This window comes from Pteropus vampyrus, unplaced genomic scaffold, assembly GCF_000151845.1.
Source record: "Pteropus vampyrus isolate Shadow unplaced genomic scaffold, Pvam_2.0 Scaffold15, whole genome shotgun sequence".
Lineage (NCBI taxonomy): Eukaryota > Metazoa > Chordata > Mammalia > Chiroptera > Pteropodidae > Pteropus > Pteropus vampyrus.
The window spans coordinates 15263272-15273625 of NW_011888796.1; positions in this window are offsets into that span (position 1 = coordinate 15263272).

Consider the following 10354-nt stretch of genomic DNA (forward strand, 5'->3'; position numbering starts at 1 on the left):
TTTTGGGGGATGGCTTTTTTGAGTCCAACAGGCCATTGATCTTTCTGAGATGCATTCCAGATAACCTGTTAGCTGACAGGGGCTTACCTGATAAAATAACTTTTCTTATAGAAGATGTAACTTGATACTAAGTTTGGATACTTGAGGTCTCAAAGCAAAACTCAGTGTGCTATCTTCATTAAAAACTTCATCGGGGGGGCGGGGGGATCCAAAAGATGTAAAGAGATAAAGATATAAGAAGAGTTACTTAAAAAACAGTCACTGATAAGCCAAACTTGGGGCCTTATTTTGAATATCCTCATTGCTTTCAGGCTATAAAAAGAATATATTCTTGAAAACCTCAGGAATGTGTGAAACAAATTTATTCCTTTTTTAACCATTGTGATAATTTCTACCTCTAAAAGGTCTTCAAAAGCATGTATCTTAAATGGCTATGTAGTAGTCCATTAACTTGTGATTTGCTTAATCCTAATCAAATGGTTAGATGTTTGGGTTATTTCCAACTTACCACTATAGTAGACATTCTGTTATTTTTACTGGATTTTTTAGTACAGATGCTTACAAGTAGCATCAGTGGACCAAAAGTTGACATTTAAGGCATGTGTGCCAGGTTCCGTGTTTTCCAGTGTACTGTGGTAGTTTGTACATATGCATATGTATTCATTCTCAGCCTTATAGTGGTATGCTTCTCAGGAGAGACCAACCTACCTCACCCTCTGGGTGGTACCCTGGCACTCTGCTCTTTGGAGCAAATAGACATCCTCTGACTCCATGTGTAGGATAAAGGAGGGAGGTGGCCTCCCAGAGGCCAATGGCTTCGCTAAGCACAGGAGCTGTGAGGATGAACTAAGCAGATGTGCTTGTCCAGAGCTGGTGAAAACATGGGAGTAGAGAGGCGAGGCGGATCAAGGTCTACTTGGCCTGGTCTCAGGTGTTCTAGTCATGACTCCCTTTATGGAGGATTTAAGGATTAGTTGATTCACTTAGATATGAAAATAAATGCTATAAAAGGTAAGGTAAAATGAATGATATTGAGTGGGTTAATGTTGGGACTAGGAGGAAACCCTATATCATACCAAACATTCATATCATCCCTCTTATTGTACCCATTTTATAAATGAAAACAGGTCCAGTGACTTGGAGGTAAGAAGAGGTGAAGCCAGGCTGAATCCCAGATCTGTTTTGAACTGTTCTCATCAAACCTAGTCAGGAATGGCAAGGAATAAAAGTAAGCTTGGCCAGAGCGGGAGAAGCGGAGAGCTGACCTTTGTTGAGCTCTTGCTGTGTGCCAGGTACTGTGCTTAGCATGAAGCATCTCATTGAATCTTCAGGCAGGTGCTATTACTCTATATAGGTTTGTCAGGTCATGCAGCCAGAAAAGAGCATGAGGAGTAAGCCAGGCTGTGTGGCTCCTCCTGAACCACCTGTGTTGAAGCAGTTGCTCACCTTTGCCCATCACACTTCTGATGAGCAAGGTTTCCTCCCTGAGTACTAGCGAATGCCATAGGATGGACCCTTGAGAAGCAAAGGCCCTTAGAAATCAATCAGTCCTCATTTGATGAAAAAAGAAACCAAAACTCAATGAGGGTAAGTCACACTGTCACACTGTAAGGCAGTTGCAGAGCCCAGCCTGGACCCCAGGACTCCCATTCCTGGGCTTAGACACCCTATCTACATGGCTCACTGATCGTAGGGAGGCCAGCTGTTGTGAGAAGCACCAGATACACAGTGCAGTGTCTTCCAAGAAGAACAGCCAAGCCTTGGGTGGACAAGATAGAGCAAGCACTACAGCATAGCTGTGTTTTACGTGACTTTGGAGTACATCCTATGATTTTAAATACTTACAGTGGATTTGGCTTCCAGATAGTGTCAGGTTGATCCTCCCTGAAAAGGGTATGCATTTCTTGATGCAGACCAGTCCCTGAAGGGAGATTAATGATGATGATGATTCTAGATTATGAGCTCCTACTCTGTCATAGTTTATATCCATTGTCTCCCTTAATCCTCACACAGATTTCATAGACAAAACTCAGACTCGGACAAGAGAGACAACTAGCCCAACTAGTAAGTGGCAGTTAAGCCTCAAATCTGTGTCTTTCTGACACTGAAGACCTTGTTCTTACCCACTGCATTAAAAGAGCCAGGCAGACAAGGGAAAGAGGATGAGCAATTCAGTTTGTCTCATTTGCTGACTTGCAAAGGCTGTTTTTATTCTGGTTCAGAAACTCATTGTTCGTGGTTGGAAGGATTCCCATAGTGGATCCCTAATAAGCAGCTTTGGACAATGGCGGCCCTGAGTCCCTGGACTAACCCTTGGACAGGCCCCCGTGCCAGGCTGGGCCCAGGGGTGAGCAGGGCCAAGGAGAGGGCTGATGATGGTTGGAGACAGAAGGGCAGGATGGAGGCCCACAAGGCAGGCCCCTAATGTGCCAGCAGGGGAGAGACTGAAAAAAGATTTAAACCTGATTGGGTGTCCTCAGGCAACTGTGACAAGACGATCATCTGGAGTTGCCTGCCAAACATCACTTCTTTTTGGTCTGGCAACAGTACTACAGAAAACCACTGCAAGAACTCAGGGATATGGCCTATCCCCATTCCCGAAGTTCAGACGGGGATGCCCCCTACCTACCCGGTTCCTGGGGTGATTAAGTCACCCAGTCCTGGCCAATCAGCGTATTCCAAACTTTGACCATAGTAACTGGTACAAGGAAAGGCCTGGAACACACATAGGTTAAAAGGCTTGATTCCTGGAATTTGGAAAATGAGAAACTTTCTGTTTGAGGTACTGAGCTGAGAGGGTGGAGGCCTGGAGTTGTGGAGGCATATTCCTTGGAGAGACCCTCTGGATGATCCCATTCCAGCCTCAAAGAGTCCTGACCAACACGATGAAGTGAGAACATCAACATAGTTTTAGAATTTACTGTTTGCTGGGCATTCCACATTATTTTGCTTGTTTCTCATAGTAACAACCGATACTTGTTATTATCCCAATTTCAAAGATTGAACACATAAGTGCTCAATAAATATTTGCTTCTTAGTGCCAGATACAACAATAAATGCTTTATAGAAATCAACCTAGTGTTCCCCAAATTTCCCTGATAAGAATCTCAGGGGCTTGTCAGACTGCCAGGCCTCACCCCTGGGAATTCTGGTTCTATAGTTCTGGACTAAGGCCTGGGAATCTGTGTTTTAACAAGTACCCAGAAGATTCTCATCCTCAGTGACATTTGGGAAATGGTACATAAAATGTAATACCTAAAAACACAACAACAACAACAAAAAATACAATAGCCTAGTGAAGGTATTATGACCATACTCAAAGTTGAGGTAAGTAAGGCTCAGAGAAGTTAAGTAACTTGCCCATGCTAATATAGGTGGCAAGTGACAGAGCTGAGATTTGAACCTGGGTCTATATGACTTCCACGCTTCTTGTAGAAAGGGATAGTAACTACCTGTGTGTCTCATAGATTTGTGAGACTATAGAAAAGATAGGAAAGAACATTACAAAGTAGAAAGCGAAAACTTCTATTTAGAGAAAGAAGAGGAGAAATGCCAGTTTTATGAAAAGCCCAAATATTTTCTATAAGAAGAGGAAAAGAGTCCTAAAAAACACTTGATAATTAAGATAATCTACATAAAGAATCTTTTTCATCTCTTTAAGATTTACGTATAATAAAATCCACTCTAACAACCATCATGATACAGTTCGTGGAAGATCTTAGTCTTAAAAAAAAAAAATGCATTTGCACTAAATCTTGCTCATAGCCTTCTGAAAGTGTTATAAGTTAGCCAGGGCTCAGGATTCAGGAGACCTGGATTCTCACTGACTTGGAGACTAACTAGCTAGGTGATTGCAGACAAGTCACCTTTTTGTCCTATGAGAAGAGCCTAGACTAGATGACTTCTGACAGCCTTCATCGATAGTTTGTTGTTATATTCTTTCCCTCATTGCCCTGAAGCCTCCAGTTAGGTCTATAATGAACATGAAGTTTAGTACAGGTGTTCCCTGCCAAACCTTCCAGGTGGCAGGAGGAAGGGTCAATGCAGAAGCAACAGACTTTCTGCAGAGGCAGGAGCACTCCAATGAGGAATTAGCAAAATAACTGTGAGGTCTCAACATGTAGACAGCCCGGTTCTTACATTCTTACAAGTGTCTGGGTAATCCAGCTGGGCCAATAAGGAAGTGGAAATAAAACTAATCTGCACTGAGTGCTCAAAATGTGCCCAGAGCTTGATGCATGTGAACTTATTTCATTCTCACAGCATAATGCTCTTTGGGATAGTTATTGTTCTCTCTCACTTTCCAGGTGAAGAAACTGAGGTTCGGAGATATTATGTAACTCACTCAAGATCACACAGCCAGGAAGGCACAAGCCGGTATCAGTACCCATAGCTTCCTGGCCTGAAGTATGGAGGTGTTTCCTCAATTCTCAGGTCCTGTGCAGCCTACAGCTAACTGCAGCATGATTTATCTTCTCCAAATCTTGGTTTGACTAATTTCACACATTTTCTCAAGAATCTAGCTCTCAGGCCCAGCACGGTCCTCCCACTCATCTCTGCAGTTCTCCAGACTGTGACAAAACCAGTCTCCCCATAGTCCCTGGGAACAGATGTCTTGCAGCAAAAATGACTTGAACCTCAGAAACGAGGAGAACTGATTTCTACCTCTGGAGAGAGGGACACTAGATGTTTTGAAGGATCAACAGCAGCTCCTTTCAATGCTTGAAATATAGGGAGGGGCAGCACAGATGATGGTACGGTCCTGGGCTAGAGCCAGGAGAAAGAACTGTGTGACCGAGGACGAGCCACCTCTCTGTAGTGTCTGCCTCCCAGAAATGTAGGGAGATAGCATGTTTGTGTGCTGATAGGAATGGTCCAGCAGAGAGGGAGGCATCGATGATGTAGAAGAAACGGAGAGAATCTTGCAGAAGATCAGAGGCCTCGGATCTTGTAACTAAATAGAAGTTTAGCCTTTGGTAGAGGAAAAAGGACACTTCATCCTTCGTAACAGGAGAGAAGGGAGAGAAAGGCTATATAGATCCAGGTAGGGGGGCAGGTTTGGTGAAGGGAAGATGGCAGAGTTCCTTATCTGCTTTTGAAGGAAATAAGAGGCAAGGTCGTCAGTGGGGGGTGGGGGCAGAGAGGGGCAGAATGGGAGTAGGGGTTCACCGTGGGAACCCTGGGTGTGAGGGGCGGGGCAAATACTCATTTACCTTCTATTGGTGACCACAACTTTAAAGGGAGACCTGTCAGCATGGCTCTGATGCTTGAGTACAGGATCGTCAAGGTGGCAGACAGTTGGGTTTAACTAGTCATATTATTATAATACATGAAGAGGCAGCAGGGAAGGTGGGGTGTTTAGAAGATTGGCCTCTGGAAGTCTCTTTGACCTTCAGAACTTAGGTTCCTGACACAGTCCTTCTATACTGATCAGCTCCAAGCTGTTGCCATTCAAAGCCTTAGTAGGTAAAGGAGAGCAAAAATAGAGTCCTCATAGCAAGGAGACTTACATAGGAGGGTAAAGCGATAGTTCTGTTGACACTATGGAGTCAAATTCTCCCCAAAAGATTGATATTTGGTGAAATGGACCACACTACAGGAAATATTAAACAAGCAGTTACTGACCATCGTGACAGCCACAGTAGGTGGTATTGAGTGAGACTACAATATTTAGGTAAGCTTATTTTCTACCTTATTTCAAGATGACAGATGGAAGCACAAGTTGGACTTAAGGTGTCCCCTGAGATTTTAGAGTAACATATTAAATTAGCCAAATTTGATCAGTGGCTACCCAAACTGTTCATTCTTAAAACTCTATCAGAATGGAAAAAGGCTTATGACACTTTAAAATGGACCAACTTTCCAGGAGGGAAAAAAAAGGGGGAAATGTTATGATACAATATTTACTGAAAAGAACAGAGAACAAATTAATATGCAGACAAATAAGAACTACATGTAAAGTTTTTTGACATATGAAAAGGTTAAATGCTCTATAATTCAATAAGAACTAAAATCCCGATAAAAAAATGAGCAAATAAATATTTGTACAGACAGCTTCACGAAGGAAGATATGAATGGCCAATAAGCATGTTAAAAAGTGCCCCACATCATTGGCCATCAGAGAAATGCCAATTAAACCCACAGTGAGTTATCACTTACACTCACCAGAATGGCTAAAATTAAAGAGGATGACAACATCAAAAGCAGGTCAAGATGTGGAGCGACCAGAACGCACATAAAATGGCACAACCTCTTTGGGAAAAGTTCTGGCAGTCTTTAAATTTTAACATTGTTTACCTACCTTCTGACCCAGCAATTTCATGCCTAGATTATTTACCCAACAGAAATGAAACATGCTCACAGAAAGATTGGTATGAGAATGTTTACAGCCTCTTTGTTTATAGTAGCCAAAAACCAGAAACAACTCAAATGTCCAACAATAGGTAAATAAAAAAACAAATTGTGGTATATCTGTATAATAGAATAATTCCCACCAATAAAAATAAATTAATTACTGATAAAAACAACTCTGAAGACTATCAAAACTATTATGCCGAGCAAAACCAAACCAGACATGAAAGAGTATATACTGTATGATTCCACTCACATAAAATTTAATAATAATAAAACGAATCTATAGTGACAGAATTCGAGCACAGATTTGCCTCTGGGGGCATGGAACTGGGAATTGATTGGAAGAGGGCATGAGGGAACTCCCTGGGGTGATAGAATTATTCAACATCTTGACTGGGGTGTGGGTTACACATGTGTATACATTTGCCAAAATTCATCAAACACAAGATTGGTATATTTTACTGTGTGTGAAATTTAACTAAAATATTAAGAACCATAAAGATATTAAACTTCAGCTAATGATGTGCATGCTGAAGTATTTAGAGGTAAGGGGCACTGATTTCTGGAACTTATTTTTAAATGAATAAGAAAATAAGATGGATTGAGGAATATGTGGTTAAAGTAAATATAGCAAAATGTTGATTATAGAAGCTAGGTGATAAATACATGAGTGTTTAATGTTTATTTATATATTTTGGTATTCTGTATGTATGAAAAAATTTCAGGATGAAATAATGATAAACAAAAATATACTATGGAATTAAGATTATGGCTAATTTTTAAAATTGTTTAAAACATTAGCTTTGTATTTCATTAACTGTATTCAACTAAAGTCCTTTAACATCATTCTAGTATTACCAAGCTTAAAAAAAAAGCTTATAGAAATTTGGCAATATACAGAAAAGCAGAAAAAAATTGTTTTAATCTGTAATCTCATGACCCATGGAAAATTGCTTAATGACATATTAGCACATTTTTTACATATTTTTTGCTTAATGACATATTAGCATATTTTTGACATATTTTTTACTTATATCTTCATTTCTCTGTCATTAAATATTTTTTAAAAACATGATTTTTTAGATAATAATATATTCCATTGTATACATGTACCATATATAAAGTGTTAAACACTTCCTATTGTTAAATACAGGCTGTTTCCTAGTTTTTCTATTGCAAACAAAGCTGGTGTAAACATTACTGTGCATACATCTTTGACCACATTTTGATTTTTCCTTAGGACAAATTCCTTGAAGTTGGGTTACTAGGTCAAAAATTAGAAACATGTTTTACATTTAATACTAGCAAATTGCTTTCCAGAAAGGTCATGCCAATTTACATACCCCAAGTACTGTATGGAAATGCTTTATTCCCTATAACTTAGTCACCTTTGGGTATGGTTTTTAAATTTAGAGGTTTTTTTTTTTTTTTTTTTTGGCAATTCCATAGGAGGAAGATTGTATCTTACTTTAGTTTTAATTTGTATTTCTTGAAAACTATTAAAATTCAATGTTTATTTTTCCAAATTCTTATTAGTGATTTGTATTTCTTCTCTGAGTTATCTGTCCACCTTTTCTTATCTTTCTGGTGAGATAGTTACTATTTTTATATTGATTTATTAAAGCTTTAAAAATATTAAGGCTTTTTGTAAAATAAGTTTATTTATCTCATGTCTTGTGTCTTTGCTACAGGTATCTTTCCTAGTTTATTGCTTTTTTAAATTGAACTTTCTATTTTGAGATAATTATGCATTCACATGTCGTTGAAATAAATAATTCAGAGAAATTCTGCACATCTTTTCCCCAATTTCTCCCAGTAGTAAGATCTTGTAAAATTATAGTACAAAACCATAACCAGGGGATTAACATTGAATAGTCGATATACAGAACATTTTCATCATGACAAAGATCCTTTGTGTAGCATTTTTTTATAGTCACACCCATTTCCTTTCTGCCCCTAATCCCTCTTTAACACCTGGCAACCACTATTCTGTTCTCCGTTTCTATAATTTTGTCATTTCAGGACTGTTATATAAATGGAATTATACTATATGTAACCTTTTGAGATCAGATGTTTTCACTCAAAGCGATCCTTTGGAGAGTCATCCCAGCTGTTGCATGGATCATTAGCTTGCTCCTTTTTGTTGGTGAGTAGTATTCTATGGTATGGGTGTACCATACTTTAACCATTCCACCCATTCTGGGACATTTGGATTGTTTCCAGTTTGGGGCTATTATGAATAAAGCTGCTATAAGCATTCATATATAGGTTTCTATGTGAACAGAAATCTTAATTTCTCTGGGATAAATGTCCAGGAGTGCAATAACTGGGTTGCACTGGTAGTTGAATGTTTAGTTTTCAAAGAAACTGCTGAACTGTTTCCCAGAGAGGCCGCACCATTTTATGTTCCCACCAGGCATATATAAACAATCCAGTTTCTCCTCATTCTTGCCAGCATTTGGTGTTGTCACAAGTTTTTATTTTAGAAATTCTGATAGGTATGTAGTAATATCTCATGGTAGATTTAATTTGCATTTCTCTAATGATTTATGAAGTTAAAAATCTTTTTGTGTGCGTATTTGCCACCACTATATTCTCTTTAGTGAAATGTCTTTTCATATATTTTGTCTATTTTCTAATTGGATTGCTTCCTTATTTTTTACTGTTGAAATTTTGAGAGATCTTTATCTAAACTAATTTCTCATCTTTTGCTGAATATGTGGTTTGCAAATATTTTCTCCCAGTCTGTAGCTTGTTTTATTTTTTTAAATCCTCTTAACATTGTTTTTTGCAGAGCAAAAGTTTTTAACTCTGATGAAGTCCAATTAATTCTTTTATAGATGATGCCTTTGGTGTCAGGACTAAGAACTTTTTGTGTCTAGAAGACTTTCTCTTTTGTTTCTTTCTAAAAGTTTTATAGTTTTACACTTAAGTCCATAATCTATTTTGAGTTAATTTTTGTATAAATGTGAGGCTTAGGTTGAGGGTTTTTTGTTTTTTATTTTATCTATGAATTTCTAATGGAAAAGACTATATTTCCTCCATTTTATTGCTTTTGCACCTTTGTCAAAAATCAGTTGGATACATATATACTTCTGGGTACTCTGTTCTGTTGATCTATGTCTTTATTCCTCTGTCAATACCACACAGTTTTGACTACTATCGATATTTAATATATCTTGAAATTAAGTAGATGGATTCCTCCCACCTGATTCTTTTTATTCAAAATTGTTTTAGGTATTTTAGTCCCTCTACCTTTTCATATAAATTTAGAAAAACCTTGTCTAGATTTACAAAATAAATCTTTGTGGAATTTTGATAGAAACTGCATTAAACTTATATATCAGTTTAGAGATAAGTGATATCCTATGTTGAGTCTCCCAATCCACGAACACAATATCTTTCCATATATTTAGATCTTTATTGATTTCTTTCATTAGCGTTTTGTAGTTTTCAGCAATAAGCCCTATACATGTTTCGTTAGATTTATACTAACATTTTATTTTTTGAGCAATTTAAAATGGTATTTTACTTTTAATTTCAGTGTTCATGTGTTCATTACTAGAATATAGAAATACAATTGATTTTTCGATGCTGCTGAACTCACTTATTAGTTCTAGGAGGTGTTTTCTGTGTGTGTGTGTGTGTGTGTGTGTGTGTGTGTGTGTGTGTGTGTGTATTCTTTATTCCTTGGAGTTTTTCTATGTAGACAATCATATCATCTGCAAATAGGGTCAGTTTTATTTCTTCCTTACAATGTATGCCTTTAATTTCCCTTTCTTGTGTTAATGCTCTGACTGGAACTTTCATCACTATTTGAATAAGGGTAATGAAAGTGAACATTCTTGCATTGTTTCTGAAATTTGGGAGAAAGCGTTCTCCAGTTAAGTATAATGTTAGCTGTAGGGTTTTTTATATTGAATTGAGGAAATTCCCCTCTATTCCTTTTTTTCTAAGAGTCTATCAAGAATGGATGTCGAATTCTTTTTTTTTTTTTTTT